This window comes from Microcaecilia unicolor, chromosome 9 (assembly GCF_901765095.1).
Source record: "Microcaecilia unicolor chromosome 9, aMicUni1.1, whole genome shotgun sequence".
NCBI lineage: Eukaryota > Metazoa > Chordata > Amphibia > Gymnophiona > Siphonopidae > Microcaecilia > Microcaecilia unicolor.
The window spans coordinates 222181603-222200871 of NC_044039.1; the positions used below are offsets into that span (position 1 = coordinate 222181603).

Genomic DNA, 19269 nt, shown 5'->3' on the forward strand with positions numbered 1-19269 from the left:
GTGGGAGGCGGGGCTGGTGGTTGGGAGGCGGGGATAGTGCTGGGCAGACTTATACTGTCTGTGCCCTGAAAAAGACAGGTACAAATCAAGGTAAGGTATACACATAAAATGGCACATGTGAGTTTATCTTGTTGGGCAGACTGGATGGACCGTGCAGGTCTTTTTCTGCCGTCATCTACTATGTTACTATGTCTGCATATATGCATTGTGCATTTTTATACTGTTGAATACAGAAGAACTGATATAATATGTCAGCACAGCATCAGGCGAGTTCCCACCAGACAGTTCCCCCTGGGATAATTCCCACTTGAGGGGACAATTCCCACTCTCCCTAGCCTGTAGCTTCTTTCTTCCATCGGGTCCCATAAGCCCTAGTTGGTGCTTTGTTTTTACGGTGTCTGAAACAAGAAGGTTAGAGCAGCAGACGGACGTACACAGAGGATATAGTAATGGAATAAGTTTTCATAGGTAGAGTAGTAATTTGTTATAAATCGGAATCAGTGTATCATTTTGAGGGGCTGAATTAGGTTGAAACCTAGTTTGGGGTATGGGGGGGGCACTGCATGTTGTATTTATCTATTAATTTATTTACTCGTATTTTCGGACTATAAGACGCACCTAGGTTTAGAGGAGGAAAACAGGAAAAACAATTTTGAAGCAAAAAGTGTGGCGGAGATCTGCTGGAGGACCACGTTGTGCAACACTCTTGTATGGGGACAAAGTTTTGCACAACCTGTGTGGCTCTGCAGTGGAATTTGTCCTCCCCTCCCCTCCATGTCCAGCTTCCTCCCCTCTCCATGTCCAGCGATTCGTTCAAATCCCTGCCCACCTGCCTGCCTATCCTCCCTCAGCTCCCGACTTTCCATTTGTGCAACCGTGCTCCCTTCCTTGAAATCTTTAGTTTACATACCTGAAGTTGCGGTGAACCAGCAGTAAGTAAAAGCAGCAGGCAGGCAGGCTCGCCACCTCGTCGCTTCCCTTCCCTCTCAGCGCGTCCCGCCCTTGTGGAAAGGAAGTTACATCAGAGGAAGGCGGGACGCGCTGAGAGGGAAGGGAAGCGATGAGAAGGCGAGTCTGCCTGCTGCTTTTACTGCTGGTTCGCCACGACTTTGGGTAAATTAAAGATTTCAAAACAGGGAATACAGGTGCACGAACGGAAGGGAGTGGGCAGGTGAGCCGGACCTCACAAAAAAAGCACTGGGTTTGGGGGGTGTGGGGGGCATTGCCATGAATTGCATGTCTGGAACGGGAAAAGAATGTGTAAAAAATTATGTTGTGCGGGGGAGGGGGGTATACTGGCCCCCCAATGATGTGGAAGAGAAAAGGGAGGGAGATGATTGGTCCTACTGTGTTTATATTTTTTGGGTTATGGGGTGGGAAATGTCCAGATGTCCGTCTGATACAATGTCTGTATATATCCATTGTGCTTCCTGTGCATTTTTTCTACTGTATTTCATGGTGTCTGATTCAACTTTTCTATTTCTGATAAAGTGGATAATATGTATCAGGCTTGGTTGTGATACACTTCATGGTCTGGTTCTGTATTTCATGGATCCAGTTTGCCAATTTTAGTTTCTCTGACATCAAAATTCAAGGTTGCATACCACAGGTGTAATGCACTGATTCAGGACACAGTTAAACAGTGAGTCAAGATGGGATGGATAAGGAGAATAAAGACAGGAGGGCAAAGGAACAGCATCACAGGAGCGACTGAGGGGAAGAGATTTAGAAATAAATATTAGCACAGAACAGGAGAGGGGGAGACAAGGTGGAGAGGAAATGAGGCAGGACAGAATAGAAAGGGGGGAGGGGGACAGAGAGGAGGCAGGATGGAAGAGAACAAGGGAGAGAAAAGGTTGGGATAAAGAGACACAAGTGAGAGGAATGCTAGAACTGGAAAGAGGGGGACTGTGGAAACATGAGGCGAGAGGAGGGTAGGATAGAGGAGAGACGTGAAACCAAAAAGAGAATTCAGTGATGCCGGCACAAGAGACTCACCTGGTAACTGGCTGATTTCTTTGGCTGCAGTTTCTTTAAACAGAGGCTGCAAATGGAGAACAGGATGCAGGAGAGCAGAACTACAAAGGTGAACAGGGTGATGGGACGTACAGGACCTGCAACAGCACAATACATTGGTCAGAATTGGTACTGCAGGCAGTGCATGAAATATATAAACCTGAGAGGCAGACATACCCACCCACAGCACGGAGAAGAGGTCAAGAGAGATTGCACACAGCTGGAAAAAGCAGTGTGGCCAGGGCTGTGGGTTTCTCGCCCAATTGGGCTATTTTCCGCGAGCCGCTGAGGCTTTTTCATGCCGCATGTGGGTTGCGGGATTTTGAGCGGCTTTTTTAAGCCCCGCTGGCGGTTTTTTTTGCCCACCGCTGTTTTTTTCCCCGCGGCCGCTGGCCGGGGGGGGGTTGGCTGGTTTTCCCGCGGCCATGGCCAGTAGAAGCCCCACGGAGGCGGGCTTAATGATGTCATTCATATGCAAATGGACTCATTAATATTTATTAATGATATCATTCACATGCAAATTTACATTAATATTTATTAATGATGTCATTCGTATGCAAATGGACTCATTAATATTTATTAATGATGTCATTCACATGCAAATTGACTTTGTGCAGTTTTGGGCTGGTTTTGGGCATGACAAATTTTTTCCATCTGGCAACACTGAATGGGGTATCAGACAGGAGAGGACGAAGACTGCAGAGAGGAGAAGACGACTGGAGCACAGTTCAGCGAGGAGAGTGTACACAGCAGGAACAGAAAGCGTCACAATAGCTCTGGAAAAATGGACACAGAATTTCCTTCCTGTCCAGAATTCTGCTTAGGGATCAGGAGGCCGATTCTCAGAACTCCTGCGCTAAGCCAACCCTGCAGATCCCATAGTGCCAGAACAGTGCAGAAAAATTACTCTCCAATGATATTCAAATTATTTACATGGCGTAAACGCGAAAGCAAGGGGGAGGAACATGCCTGGCACATGCGCCAGTCCAATCAGACTGTGAAGCACATATTGGCACTGCTCTGCTGGTTTACGTGGCTTTCCCCCTCCCCCACCCATACCAATTACGTGGCAAGAGGAGGAGCAAAGAGGCTGCACATTGTGACCTGCCTCCCAGAAATGCTAAAAGATCTGCACGAACATTTCTTAATCTACGCTTCCCCAGCTGCAAAGGAGTAAAATACAAACTAATGCACGCGACCAGCTTTTCTTACATAAGTACGCAGCTGTGGAATGCACACCCAACACACCTGAAAACGATCAACGAACTAAGTAACTTCTGCAAATCTCTGAAAACCTACCTCTTTAACAAGGCTTACCAGGAGAACCCATAACTAACTATGACACTACACCTATCTACCTATATTCAGAAAATATCTTTCTATAACTACTTGACCAGATCCTCTTGTTTTCCTTGACTTCTGTATAACACCAATTGTATTCTATACCCTGGAATGGTGATGCCATAACAGGGTTTTGTAAGCCACATTGAGCCTGCAAATAGGTGGGAAAATATGGGATACAAGTGCAATAAAAATAAATAAAGAATCATTGGGGAGGAATCCAAAAAGACCTCATTTAAATGAGCTTGACTACATTTGCATTCTATCTGCGCTACGCCCTGGCTTGCTTGTTGCTTGCTGTGCTAGACCCCTCTGATCTTTCTGCGCTGGTAAATGCGGTTAACTTTTGATCATCGACACCAGAGAGAGAAGGGGTGTGGGAGTTGCTGGGAGCTATGGTGAAAGGGCTAGATTAGGGGTGGAGGAGACAGAATGCAGGGGTATTAGGTATAGGAGAGCTGACAGAGAAAGCTAGGAGGAACCCCCCTGAAGATTGGGTAGAGAAAGCTGGGGGGTGAATCTCAGGAAGGTGAGGGGATGGAGGTTCAAGCTAAGGTGAGGGGGGAGAGAAAGAGAGAGAGAGCTGGAGCTGGATAGGGTGGAACCTGGAGAGCAAGACAACTGGGATGGTTGAGTCTGATGAGGGAAAGAGCTGGTATGGGGAGTGTTGGGCCTGGGGAAGGAAAGAGTTAGGGGTTTTGAGAGGGCAATTGTGCACATAAAAATGACAAAATATCATAGAGTTATTTGGTTATCAGCTGTCTGAGCTACGTGGCAGACAGACATCTTAAAATGCCTAAAGAAAGGTCCATCTGCTAAAAATGTTCAAATCTCGATTTTGGAAAGTCAAAATTCGGATATTTCACAGCGCAGTTTGTGGGCAGGACTAAGGAGTTGCCAAAAGTAGGTGGTCCAACAGGGATTTTTGACTGGGACACACAAAACACACGCATAATCTAGACCTGTTTCAGTCACGCCCAAGTTACAAAAAGTTGCTCTAATTGTTCTGCCCCCAGCAGCCTTATACTAGTTTTTACTGCATACCTCTAAAATGTGTTTAATGCCATTAATGCTATTCTTTTTCCTAGGGATTTTAGTGCTACAGTCACTTCCTGTCATGATATGTGAGCAATGCATTGTGTGTAATGTAGTCTCATGTGTACTGCAACCACGCCTGCTTATCCTCTTTTCTCTTGCAAAGACCTCCTCTTCCTCTCAGCCAAGCTTGCTGTTATTTCCTATCTCTACTATCTTTGTTCTGATGGGTCAATCAAGGACTGCCCACCATGATTTCATCTGCAACCTGGTCTCAGGCTCTGTCCCCTCACCTTGCCCTCTAGCCTTCTGGGTGTTCTTCTTGGTCACTCTGAGCTTGGACACTTCTTGTCTCAGAAGCATGTGCCTTTCTGCTCCCCTGGAGTGAACTTGCCTTTTTAACCACAATATTGCACCATTCAACACCTTATCTCCGAAAACCTTCCTTTTCCTGACAACTTTCCTATCTCTGCCATAAACTCTCATACCAAGTGTTCTATAGAAGTTCCAATAAAGCTTAAGCATCATGATTAACATAGTGCCTTACTGGCCTTGACAGAACTGGTTCCTTCTTCTTGAAAGAATTTTATTGGCTCTTGTACCCACGTTATCCAAAAGACGAGTTCGGTTCAACGTGGCTTACATTAGTAACAGTGATTACAATTTAATAGCAGTGATGCGGTTCAAAGATTACAATTCTATGTGTCTAACAGTATCAACAATGATTAAAATACAGTGAATTGTGGGACAGAATTGATTAATTGTAGAATATGACGTGGATAGCAGTAGTAATAGAGCAGTTACACTGGAGTGTAACAGAGAAAGATGTTGGTTTGAATGGCAGATGTTTACTTTGCTTAGACAGTAATAACCTATTGTTAAACTTCATTGGCTCCCTATTACAGAACGAGTCACCTTTAAGGCCATCATACTAATCCACAAGATTATCCATGGAGTATCACCAAGTTACATGGTCAATCTATTAAACCTTCCGACCAGAAACATGTCAACATCTTCATGATCATACCTTAACCTGCACCTTCCCAATTGCAAAGGACTAAAGTACAAAACCTACCATGCATCTAACTTCCCCTACCTGGGATCCCAACTCTGGAATGCTCTACCCAGATACATTCGGTCAGTTAATATCTTCCCTTTAGGAAACTATTGAAAACCCATCTATTCAAACAGGTTTACCCGAATGACTTGACCTACCATAAGCAACCCATCTGTTTACCGGTTCAACTAATCATAACAACAATGACTCAGAAAATATCTCCAACCTTCTTACCCTCCATGCTCTTCCTCAACTTCTCCTTTATCGCTCCACCTCCTTACCTATCCCCCTAGCCTTTCTCTCATACCTCTTCTATCCCATTTACTCCTTGTTCATTTGTCCTATCACATACCCCCTTTGTTGATTCTGTTACTATAGATTGTATTCTCTTGTTACTATGTAAGCCGCATTGAGCCTGTGATGAGTGGGAAAGCGCGGGGTACAAATGTAATAAATAAATAAATAAGTGTAGATGCATTTCGGAAAGTGAACAACCATTTCTGGCTAGGTAAACATTATGGGATTGGTCAGTCATCTTTACCATTGATATTGCTATCTAATTTTCACAGATTGGGCCTCTTCTGGTAGGAACTTCTTGAGCGTTTTGCAGAAGGTCATTTGCAGAAGGTCAGGTAACATATTAATCTTACAGTTGTTGGTAGTGACTTCCATACTTTAGTTACCAAGTGGGAGAACCCCCGTTGTGTATAAACTTGTATATTATTCTCTTACAGTTGGGGAAATGTAGCAAGCGGAATTTGCAGGAGCCTGGTAGGGCGTTCCATAGTGGTAGGATAATCAGCGTGAGCATATAGTCTGGGGCTGTGCCGTACAGTATACCAAAGCCTTGAATTATCCCGGTGGTTGGGAGGCAGGGCTGGTGGTTGGGAGGTGAGGATAGTGCTGGGCAGACTTATACGGTCTATGCCAGAGCCAGTGGTTGGGAGGCGGAGCTGGTGGTTGGGAGGCGGGGATAGGGCTGGGCAGACTTATATGGTCTGTGCCAGAGCCAGTGGTTGGGGGAGGGGCTGGTGGTTGGGAGGCGGGGATAGTGCTGGCAGACTTATACGGTCTGTGCCAGAGCCGGTGGTTGGGAGGCGGGACTGGTGGTTGGGAGGCGGGGATAGTGCTGGGCAGACTTATACGGTCTGTGCCCTGAAGAGCACAGGTACAAATCAAAGTAGGGTATACACAAAAAGCAGCAAATATGAGTTATCTTGTTGGGCAGACTGGATGGACCGTGCAGGTCTTTTTCTGCCGATCTACTATGTTACTATGATTCTTGCGCTCACAGGGAGTCAGTGTAAGGTTCGTTGGTATCTTGAGGCTTTGAAAATCATATGTGTCTCAGTGTTTTGGGCTGTCTGCAGTTTCTTCAGGCTCTTTTCTTTGCATTCGGCATATATTCCATTGAAATAGTCGATCTGGGTCGAGAAGAACCCTCTGATCCTTCTCATTTTAAATAGGGTTCTGAATGCAGGGGCGGACTAAGAGTGGTCTGGATTCCCTGACCGGCCGCTGTCCAACGCCACCCTACCACCGCACTGCTGTCTCCCCTACCGCCCCAGCTGACGCCACATGCCATCCCGGTCCTACCTGAAGGGCCCTGGTGTTCTAGTGGCCTCTGCAGGGGTGAGCATGTTCTTTCCTACCTGCTGCGCTGCCACTATTCCCCCGCCCATTGGCGCTGCCATATTTTCAAAATGGCAGCTGAGAGTTCCTGTGGATCATCTTGTCGTGAGGATAAGTCTCCAGTTGTTGTGGCTTCAGTTTCTGGTTCCGATGTTGGAGGTGAAGAGCTATGTGGTAGGCCTCAGCAAGATATTTTTCCTGGAGACTATGCCTGCAGTAACTCACTTGGTCAAACTGGATTCCATCACTCTAGATTTGGTATGGAAGATCCTTCCAACTCTGCACAATGCTATTACTAAACTTACAAATGTGGTGGAAATGTCTTGTTGAACTTCAAGTGGGGTAACAGAGGATATTAAATCACTCCAGACAAAGCTTCAAAAGGGGAAGATAGAGATAATTTAAAGGGGATTCAGACTACCTTAATAAAGATTAAAGAATTGATGAATAGGAAAATGGAAAATTTTAGAGAATTACATAAGATCCTTAAGTCTATCTTTCTTAAATTTTTCCTAAACATAAAAGGCTTCATTTACAAAGCCACGCTAGCAATTCCTGCAAGGCAAATGAGAGGAAGGCCATAGGAATTGATTGGGCTTCCTGTCATTTGCTGCACCGAGAATTGGTAGCACGGCTTTGTTAAAGAGGCCTACAATCTTTCCACCACTTCAGATGTTTAGGGAATATTTGGAAGAACATTGCTACAGAAGACATCCCTCCTGTTTCAAACGTTTCCTCAGTTAAGTCATCTAAAGTTGGAGGGGATCAGACTGAGGTAGCTCCCACTGCTACTAAGGATACAGTTCAAACTCCTCGTATTGACCTATAAGTGCATTCACTCTGCAGCTCCTCAGTACCTCTCCACTCTCATCTCTCCTTACATTCCTCCCTGGGAACTCCGTTTCCTTGGTAAATCTCTTTATCTGCATCCTTCTCCTCCACCGCTAACTCCAGACTCCGTTCCTTTTATCTTGCTGCACCATATGCCTGGAATAGACTTCCTGAGCCTGTACGTCAAGCTCCATCTCTGGCTGTATTCTAATCTAAGCTAAAAGCCCACCTTTTTGATGCTGGTTTTAACTCCTAACCCTTATTCACTTGTTCAGAACCCTTATTTTCATCCTCACTTTAATATTCCCTTATGTCTTGTTTGTCCTGTTTGTCTGTCCTGATTAGATTGTCAAGCAGGGACTGTCTCTTCATGTTCAAGTGTACAGCGCTGCGTAAGTCTAGTAGCGCTTTAGAAATGATAAGTAGTAGTAGAAGTAATATCTCAGGGTAGCCTGGATTTAACAGGATTTCTGGAGAGAACTGATACAAATGTAACCGACAGAGCTACGTTAACCATGACCTTTGTGTTTCCCCGGGATAGGGACCACGTCTTGAAATTATTTTTCCGCCACAGGCAAGAACTATTCTTGGGTCAAAAGGTGTGAATATTTCTTGACTTGGCAAAGATAACACAGGAGCGTAGAAAAAAGTTTCTCCTGTTTCGCCAACAAGTTTTGGCATTTGGTGGTAAATTTTTAAACGTTTGGTTATTATTTCTGATCACTTGGTGACATCAGCGAGCCGAGCCAGTTTGTGGCAAATGCAGACAAATGTGGCAGGAAGCGGTGAAAAGTATATATTTTTTTGACCCAGATCAACTGAAATTTTTGATTGAGGCAAAGAAGTTGGAGCTCCCTGTTTGCGGACAGGGTACGTAATTATTATATGTCAAGGGTTTGGGATATTTGGGATATTCCCCACTTTGTACTTTTTAATTTCATACCTTTATAATTGTTCTATGCTTCTGGGATGAAATTTCCTTTGGATCTCTCCTCTTTATTGGTGGACAATATAGAACTATAATTATGCTTTGTTTTAAGGATGGAATTTTTCTTTAGAATTTAAAGGTAATAAATAGAAATACAACAAAACATAGAAAATAAATAAGATACCTTTTTTATTGGACTAACTTAATATATTTTTTGATTAGCTTTCGAAGGTAACCCTTCTTCTTCAGATCAGAAATAAGCAAATGTTGATAAATAACAGTATATATAAGTGAAACACCAAAGCATTCCAATGACAGTCTCACAGGAAGAAGTGGGGTAAGGTGAGAAACAGGTGAGCTGGGTGGATGAGAGACAGGGAGAGATGCATGGTGATAAGAGGGTGACAAAGCAGTAGAATTTTATAGTTTATAATGGGTTAGAAAACCCAGATCTTTGTTAAGTCCTGTCTGGTGGATGTCAAAACATTTAATCATTCTGACTTCAAAGGTCTTACGTTCCTGTATTGTTTTAAAGTTACCTTTCAGGATTCTTACAATGAAATCACTGGTACAGTGTTCTGGTTTTGTAAAGTGCTGCCCCACAGGCGTGACATCCTGGCTGGCACTGGCATTTTTCATATGATGTCTATGTAAATTAACTTGTCTTTAGCATCTGGCTTGTTTCTCCAATATAGCACCCTTCGTCACATTTTTTCACTGAATGATGTATACCACATTGGAAGATGAGCATGTAAAATAGTCCTTTATGTTGAATATTTTTCCTTTGTGAATGACTGTGGGGTCCTGTGAAATGTTTTGGCATAGTTTGCAACTGGATATATTGCAAGGATGTGTGCCATTCTCTTCGTTTGAGTTTCTATCAGGAACTTGCTTTTCACTAGTTTGTGTTTTAAATTGGGTGGCTGTCGGAAGGCATTTAGAATTTGTAATTTCCAATATGTGCTTTTCACTCAAGTACTTGCTTGTTAAGGTGAATGACAAAGTTGCATACTTTTCCCCATACCCATTCAATCTATAAGCAGAACAAATCATCAGAGAAGCAGGAATGGATGAAGAAACCAGAGGTGTGGAAATTGAAGGAAGACTCATCAAAGGCCTTCACTATACTGATGTTACTGGCTGAAAGTGGAGATGATCTGAAACATTTGCTTATCAAGATCAAAGAACATTGTCTTAAAATAGGCTTAATATCTCATTGTGAAGATGACAAAGATCCTGACAACAGGTAACTTCAATAATTTCAACCTTGATAGAAGAAGCATAGAAACAGTACACAACTTCAACTTCACCAATAATCAATAACGAAACAACATACAGTCAAGAAATCCAATGACGCATCTCTCTGGGTAGAAAGGCTACAAAAGACCTAGACAAGATCTTCAAGGGCAGAGGTTTTCTCAATAAAGTCATATAGACGTGAAAGTTGACCACAGAAGAAGCAAGACGGAAGGAACGTTGATGTCTTTGAATTAAATGCTAGAGAATAATACTTTGTATATTGTGGACCATCTGAAGAACAAATCAATTGGTATTGGAGGAGATCAAACCCAAGCTTTCCTCAAAGGACACAACTTTGCCTTTCATTCTTCCGAGAATCCACTCAATAATAGCTGTACGGTTCAAGATGCTGCACTTCAACCCCCCCCCCCCCCCCCCCCAGAGCCACTTAATTTCCTGGATCATTTCTCTTTCCCCTTTTTTTTGTTATAACAGATCCACCCTAATAATTTTGGTCTAAATAATCAGGTTAACATAAACAAATATTATTTACTTGATTGGTTTATAATTTTTTATCTTTTTAAATGACTGATATGTAATTATGCCTGCAAAATTACATAACAAGTGGGCTATGCCTGGATGAAAAATGTTACAGTACATTTATAAAGAAAGAAGGAAAACAAAGAAAAAGGCTTGAAGAGTTTGCAAAACCAGCTTTGCTTCTCTCTGTCTCATTTTATTTCCTTCATAAATTTATATTAATTACTGACTATAGACAGAGGACAGGTACAGCAGAAGAACATGCTGTAGGGAGAAGCAAGGCAAGGCGAGTCCAGATCAGGGAGGGGAGAGAAGGGAGAGCTCACAGCATGGAGGGGAGAAGAGAGGACAGCCCAGAACCTGGAAGGGGAGGAGAGGAGGGAGAGCCCAGGGCAGGGAGGGGAGAGGAGGGACAGCCTAGAGCATGGAGGGGAGAGGAGGCAGAGCAGGGAGGGGAGAGAGAGGAGGGGCAGCCCAGAGCAGGGAGGGGAGAGGAGAGGACAGCCCAGAACCTGGGAGAGGAGGGAGAGTCCAGGGAGGGAGGGGAGAGGAGGGAGAGCCCAGAGCAGGGAGGGGAGAGGAGGACAGCCTAGAGCATGGAGGGGAGAGCCCAGAGCAGGGAGGGGAGAGGGAGGGGGCAGCCCAGAGCAGGGAGGGGAGGGGAGAGCGGCAACCTCGAGCAGGGAGGGGAGAGGAGAGGACCGCCCAGAACCTGGGAGAGGAGAGGAGGGAGAGCCCAGGGCAGGAAGGGGAGAGGAGGAGCCCAGGGCAGGGAGGGAGAGGAGGGAGAGCCCAGAGCATGGCAGGGAGAGGAGAGGGGCAACCTCGAGCAGGGAGGGGAGGAAGGGACAGCCCAGAACCTGGGAGAGGAGAGGAGGCAGGGCAGGGAGGGAGAGGAGAGGAAAAAAGAAAAGAGGAGGAGAGCATAGAGCTGCACTTACCTAATCTCAGAACGGAGAAGAAGAAGCCAGAATATGCAGAGGATTGGTGCGACAATGACTTGGCTGACAGCTGCGGAGTGAATTTGCTGGCTCAGCTTTGCTGGCACATAGGCGTAGTAAATATTGTATCGATCCACCAGGTGCTTCAGCAGCATATAGAGTAAACCTGGACAGAAGAGTGAGGATGAAGCAACGTAAGGCCACTCCTGCATCCCAGACACCAAATCTACAGCCAGCGGGTGGGCAATACAGCCCGGGAGTCAAACCCAGCCCACCACCGCCTATGTGCAATGCTCCACCTTGTAAACGTTTCACTATATCCAGCCTGCTGACCCGGTTGCTCTGCCAATGTTATCATTTGGGGCCTGATGATGTGCTAACATTCATGCATCATTAAAGATGCCCATTTTGGGGGTGGGTTTAATGATGACATCAACAGAGTAGCCACGAGGAACCCTGTGTTGCATTATGAGCTCTCAGTTATTCTCAGCATCAAAGAACTGAGGGCTGAGTCTCTGTGGCAAACCTGCATTGATTATTTCTGAATCAGACCCAGGACTGGCCTCAAGCTAAAACTGATAATTCTATGTCGTATACAATTAAATTGGGGGGGGGGGGGGGGGGGGGGGAGAATGGGAGTGCAATAAGCTGTGGCACAAGCCCTGCTCAGTCTTAAATGTGCCCTAATAGGAGATATCCACCATTTTGGACAGATTAATATGAACTGGTCAGCTTGGGCTGGTGGGACTGTGAGAATTCAGAACTTACAGTATATGGTTTTAACTACTTAATTTTACATTCATGCTCAGACTTCTACTGGCTCCCAACCCCTACTTGTCTCAGGTCTCCAACCCCCACCACTCTCACACCCCAAAACCTCCAATGGATTCTCAACCTCCACTGAGCATGGACCCCCCCCCCCCCACTGGTCTCACAACTCAGACCTCGACGGGGCCACAACCCACACTGAGCATGGAACCCCAGACCTCCACTAAACCCCCCCAACCTAATCATGGCTCCCAATGAGGCCTTTGGGTCAAACAGTTTAACCACCATGCCATACAGCGTATGCAATATTCTCTCCTAAGCCATCTGCACAGCTCCATAATCCCTTCCTTTTCCTCAGAGGTTCTTCTTGCTTGAGCTATGGTTTGTTGAATTTGAATACCATCTTTGTCTTGCCTACTAATTTCACTGGGAGTCTGTTCCATGCACCTACCACCCCTTCTGTACGAATGGATGGGGCAGGACACATCCGCACTGCCACTGATGTTCTGGGAGAAGGATGGGCCATACACTTACCAGTGGCTTAGCTACATGGGGCCATGGGGGCTTGGGCCACCGTAGATTTGGCCCTGGACCCCCCCTGCCAACGACCCTCTTGACCCCCCTCTCACCGCCAACCCTCCCCTGCCGTCGCCGTGGGCTACCTTTGCTGGTGGGGGACCCCAACCCCCGCTAGCCAAGGTGCTCTTCTTCCGGCGCAAGGCTTCGTTCTGTTTCTGAGTCTGGTGCAGGACGTCAGACTCACAGAAACAGAACAAAGCCTTGCAGATCAGCCAGCGGCCGCGTGCTGGCTGATCTGCAAGGCTTTGTTCTGTTTCTGTGAGTCTGACGTCCTGTACGTACAACGTACAGGACGTCAGAGTCACAGAAACAGAACGAAGCCTTGCGCCGGAAGAAGAGGACCTCGGCTGGCGGGGGTTGGGGTCCCCCACCAGCAAAGGTAGGTGGTGGCTGGTGAGGGTTGGCGGTGAGAGGGGGGGGGTCGAGAGGATCGTCGGCAGGGGGGTGGGCCAAAGTTGGTGGCAGCGGCGGGGGTTCGGCAATGGCGGGGGGGGGGGGTCAGCAGTGCTGGGGAGGGGCTAAAATGTGCCCCCTCACCACAGGCTCTGGACCCCCCTCCTGCCGAAGTCTGGCTACGTCCCTGAGTCACTTACCAAAAGGAACTATGATAGGACATGTGCTGTACGTCATCACCACGGTGAAAATGCAAGTTGTCCAAGCATATTCCAACCCAAACTGGAACTCATAGGCCTGACTCTAAATTGCAGAGAGAGGGAGAGAGGAGAGAGAGAGAGAGAGAGAGAGAGAGAGAGAGAGAGAGAGAGAGGAGAGAGAGAGAGAGAGAGAGAGCATCAAATCAGTATCAATGGGCATTTTTCCTTTAGTAGCATCTTAAATGTGTCTTTAGCATATTGTAATGTACAGGGAATGAGGATGCTGAAGGGAAGCTGCTGACCTGAAGATTGAGAGTTACAATCCTGAACCTTCAGGCCTCGAACCTGAAACTGAATCTGTCAATGGCGTGGTCACAGGAACGGAGGATGAAGCATCCTGGGCTGGGAAGAGACTGGGAGTAAGAGAGGAGGCCACGGCAGGAGCAATGGCTGGAAGCTGGCCAGCAGGAGGTCATGTTTTCTATCTTAATGGGCTAATGTTGTGCCACTTCACAGCTACAGGATATTGGACCTACTGCGCATAAGTATTTATTGATATCCTTTGTCACAAGGATGAAAAATTGTTCACATAATTGTAGTATGATAAACAACCCAGAGACACAAACTAATGAGGACAAGCATTCTAAAGGGCAGCTCCCTAGGGCCTGACCCCTTTATGCGAGGAACATCCCTTAATCTTCATTATACTGGGAGATGACACCTTCAGTTTCTTACAGAAGGTGCTCTGATGCCTGAACTCTGTAGAGGGTGCTCTTTTGCCATCTCTCCCCTCCCGCTCCCTTGTGCCTGACCCTCTGTCTTCTGGAAGGGTGAACAGTGTGCGTCCAGAGCTCATGAATATGTATGAGAGTGGCTGAGGGAGGAGCTTGGCCTTGATTATGCTGATAGAGGCCAGCTTTGTATAATGATGGGGTCCTGGGACAGAGCTGGTAACTGGCCAGAATCTGTGATTAACAGGCCCAGATACAGCCTCTGGTACCCCGGTTTTGATCGGCGTCGGTGCACTCTCACCGCGGCCCACTACCACTGCAGGAAAAGTAGCAGCAGATGTAAGAACTCAAGAGAAGTACAGCGAGAGGCCTCCGCGCCTATGGAAGCAGCACATTTGCATAGGTTTCCATGACAACAGGGGCAGGGCTTCTGCAGGTTTCCACGACAACAGGGGCAGGGCTTCTGCAGGTTTCCGTGACAACAGGGGCAGGGCTTCTGCAGGCCCTGGGAATGAATGTTGGTTTTTGAGCTTCGGTGCTGAGCTTTTGTTAAGTTGTTATGGTTACTGTAGCAGCCAAAAAACCCGGCAGTGGTACCCGTCGACCCAGAGGTGAGGGACTTACCTGAGGAAGGGGAATACCTGGGAGGAAGACTACTAGGGTTTGAGCCACCCGTACTAAGGATTCTGGGGGAAGCAGGAGGAAACTTCCTTCCTCTAACCCCATCATATCAATAAGTTGTGGTGTGGTCTTCTCCTCGCAACTCTTACACTGGTCCTGGTGCTCAGAGGTTCTACACAGAAGATGGAGAGGGCCTGCCTTGTGTCCTGCAGCAGAGTGAACATTTGCTCACACTCCCCTCTGGCTTCTAGATATCAAGCTTAACAAAGACAACAAGGCAATGTGAAATTTAACAAAGTGTGTGTGTGGGGGGGGGGGGGGGGGGGGGATGGGGATCCTGAGGGATGGACAACAAACCTTTCTGAATTGTTTCTACCATTTAATTTGCATATTAAAAATCCACCCCTGCCGAGTTCCCGTTACACACTGCAGACCCCTAGTACCCGCTTGATATGTAGGCGTTCAGGCTCAGACTTGGAAAGCAGAGGCGCGTGGCATACACCATCAGTCCAGGGATACGCAGGAGCTCCATGGCTGACCCAAATCAGACTGGACGTAATGACATAGTTTACGAAGAATGCACCATTGTCGGGCAGGAACCAACCCTGTGAACCCAAAACACATTACAGGACGGCCACCTTACTCAGCAAACCACCCTCCCCAAGAATGTCATACAATGAATATGTATGAGACAGATCTGCATGCACCTGCCTCCTCTATATCCAGATATATCTCATTTTTATCGACTACTTATTCTCAGTAAAAGATAAGAGCAAAATACAACAACCAAAGAAATACAATTATTACAAAGCATAAAAATAACAAATAGCTGTTAAGTGAAAAAAACAAGTCCAAGACTGGAGTCAGAAGCATAAAAATACATTTACTGAAAAAAAATCACAGCATATCAGAAACAAAATGTAAAACTCAAAAATGACCAATGAAATCTCATAAAATAACCAAATTCATCACTCAGTGCTGAAATAGGAGCGCAATTAATTTTGAATTAGCCCTAAGCACAGTAAAACCTCCGAAGATTGATACCTGGTTAACAATCAAGTTTTGCCCATTTTCTCTCTGGCTTATCATGAAGGAGCAAGCCAGGAATGCTGAGCTGTGCCTTTGGGACATTGTTGACCGTCTGCTTGGGACACGGCCGTATGCCTGCTCTGCATGGCTGCCTCAACCTGTTTCCTCACGAGACTCCACCATGCCCTGATCACATGATCGCAAGAGCCAGTTGGAGTCAAAAGCTGAAGAGGACAAGAATTTCAATTCTGCCCAATCTTTGGAGTTCAGCTAGAGCTAGTAAGAGTGGTGCTGATTGTCACTCTGCCCAGTTAGGGTTGCTGTTTCCCTGCAAGGATCCCCCCAGTGAGTATCCTAGCAAAGGGATTAAGCAAGACGGTTTGGACAAGGCTAGCTGTAACTCACTAGGAGTTCTGGAGCTATTTCTCTGCAGAACCCTTGCTGTACTTTTGCAAGGCCTGTTGGAAGACTCCTGTGATCTGTGGACTAAAGTACTGTTCACTGCAGCTTACCTATAGAGGAAAAGAGTCCCACAGAGTGCAATGCAAGGACCTCTTGCATAAACACACGGGGAAGAGGTCTGTCGTGGCCCTTAACACGGCTCTGACCCCAACGGTAACAGGGTTTCCCCAATAGAGGGCAACCTCCCCCACTGTCAATCTCAGAGACACAAGAGTAGCCCATCCCAATGCTGGAGACTGAAGGCCAAATGGAGAGAGATTTTTCTTGTGGGCCCCAGCCATGTCTAAAACTAGCTCTGGCAGATTGCACATTCCAAAAACTGACATATTCCAATCCGTAAATAGAAAATAAAATTCTTTTTTCTACTTGTGTTGTCTGGTGAAACTGATGTGCCGCGCTAGTCTGTCTGTCATCATTTATTATGTTACTATATTTTGTGGTGCACTTTTTATTTATTTGTTACATTTGTATCCCACATTTTCCCAACCTATTTGCAGCTTGATGTGGCTTACATAGTACCATAAAGGCGTTTCGCCAATTCCGGTATGAACAAATACAGTAATGTTGTGGTAGAATAAGGTTCGTGTGTACAGACACATTAGGGAATCGTAGAGAGGAAGAGAATCTCGCCTTGACTACTGCAACCTATTCCTCACTGGCCTCCCACTTAGCCATCTATCCCCCCTTCAATCCATTCAGAACTCTGCTGCACGTCTTATATTCCACCTGAACCGATATACTCATATCACCCCTCTCCCTTCACTGGCTTCCGATCAGGTACTGCATACAGTTCAAGCTTCTCCTTCTCACCTACAAATGCACTCAATCTGCAGCCCCTCATTACCTCTCTACCCTTACTCTCCTTACACTCCTACCCGAAACCTCCACTCACAGGACAAATCCCTCCTCTCTGTACCCTTCTCCACCACCGCCAACTCCAGGCTCCGCCCTTTCTGCCTCGCCTCTCCCTATGCTTGGAATAAGCTTCCTGAGCCCGTACGCCAAGCCCCCTCCCTGCCCATCTTCAAATCCTTGCTCAAAGCCCACCTCTTCAATGTCGCTTTCGGCACCTAACCATTGTACCTCTATCCAGGAAATCTAGACTGCCCACAATTTGATTAACTACACTTGTCCTTTAGATTGTAAGCTCCTTTGAGCAGGGACTGTCCTTCTTTGTTAGATTGTACAGCGCTGCGTAACCCTGGTAGCGCTTTAGAAATGTTAAATAGTAGTAGTAGTAACCAGATAGGTTTCCAGTAAAGCAGGTAAATAAAGCAGGCTTCCAAATAAGTCAGGCTTTCAATAAAGCAGGTTCTCTCACCTCCAACACCCTTCCAAACCCTCAGGAGCTGGCCATCCCTACCTTGGAACTCTCCCACTCCATAGAGGCTTCTCCTCCCTCCTGGGGATTCCTCTCCCCTCTGATCTACCCCTCCTTCCATATAATCCATCCCAACCATCTTCTTCCCTCTCCAAGGGCCCCTCTCTATTCCAGCTGGGCCGCAAGGTATATTGATTGTGTATCCAGGGGAACTGAGCTTCTTCCCTCCGCCTCCCCCTAGTGGGGGACGAAATTAAGGCTCAGCCTGGCTATCCCCTGGCTCCCTCTGCTGGAGCTGGGAATCCATTCCCTTGTTTCCAGATTACTCTCTGCCTCCCTCCTTGCAATGGCTTCTGGTACTTGTATTTTCAGGGTCTAAATGCTTCATCCTAGCCCCCGTGGCAGTGGCCCTGTCACACTCTAAACATGTTTTCACCTAGATAATATTTTTGGGTGTAGTGCAGAGGGCTTATTTCAAACTGTGCCTTGCTGTCCCTGCCTCTTCTTTTCTTCTGTCGTTAACATCATGATGGCTTCTCCAGTTGCTGCATCTCTTGTCTTTTCATCTCTTCACCAGCCAGTAAGACACGATGTGTTCACCAACCATCCTGTCCTTGCCTTCTCCTTTGGCAGCCAGTGGGATGGGCCACCGTTGGCAGCAGGTGAGGTGAGAAGTTGGAACTGCTGTTTCCCCAGGAGAACAAGCCTTCCCTGGATGCTCCAGCATGCAAAGAGGTGAGAGAGCAGATCTGGGACTCCTACAAAGGAACGAGCAGGGTCCTGTCTTTGGAGGAGTGACAGTCTGAAACGGTGACATCATGTTAAGGAACTTGTGTGTGTGGGGGGGGGGGGGGTGCAGAATGAGAGCCACCCCAGTGCTAGGGGTAAGTAGGGGTAAGATACTGACCAGGGGGTGCAGTAATATTATGATGCTGTGGGATCTGCTTTTGCACTCCGTTTGCAGAGCTACAACCCATCCATCAAGACAGAAAGTCGTAGAAAAATGAGGAGGTTAATACAGTAAATGATGCAGTGAAGAAACACAGCAGTGACACTAATTGAATCACAGACTCAATTAAGGAGAAGAATGTGGCAGCTGTGTTTCTCATTTCTTTTTTCACATGGGATTAAAGACTTCTAATTTAAATAGTACCAAAGAAAGATTAATATCTTTTGCGCTTGCTCATTTCATTTGCGTAGCAGCACAACACTGAAATCTTTCCAGAATTAAACCTTGGATAAACGAGCTGTGAAAAATCTGTCTTTGGCCTTCAGTCTTACTCAGTGGGGTGGTAAGATTCACTTTGCATGGGCCACCCTTGGCATCCATGTTGTCCCTGGGAAGCAGTAAATTGGAAGATCACCGACACCCTCCTCAGGTCCAGCCTGCTGTTCCCTGCACAGTGAGAGGCAGAGATGCTCAAAAGCCTGAAGTACAGTCCCATGAACTTAGAGCAAAAAAAAATTGCCACAGAAGGCTCAAACTAATGAGCATGCAAATTACTGCCACATTTAAATTGCCGCAGTAATCTGTGGCTAGTGAAGAATCTCAACATTCCTGTCAGAGCCTGAGCAGTGATTAGCTAAGGTACTGACAGGAAAGTT

At 46.4% G+C, this 19269-nt stretch overlaps 1 pseudogene; it reads right to left on the bottom strand.

The window, feature by feature from the left end:
• Positions 1-19269, bottom strand: part of LOC115477114 — a 177014-nt pseudogene that overhangs the window by 14927 nt on the left and 142818 nt on the right.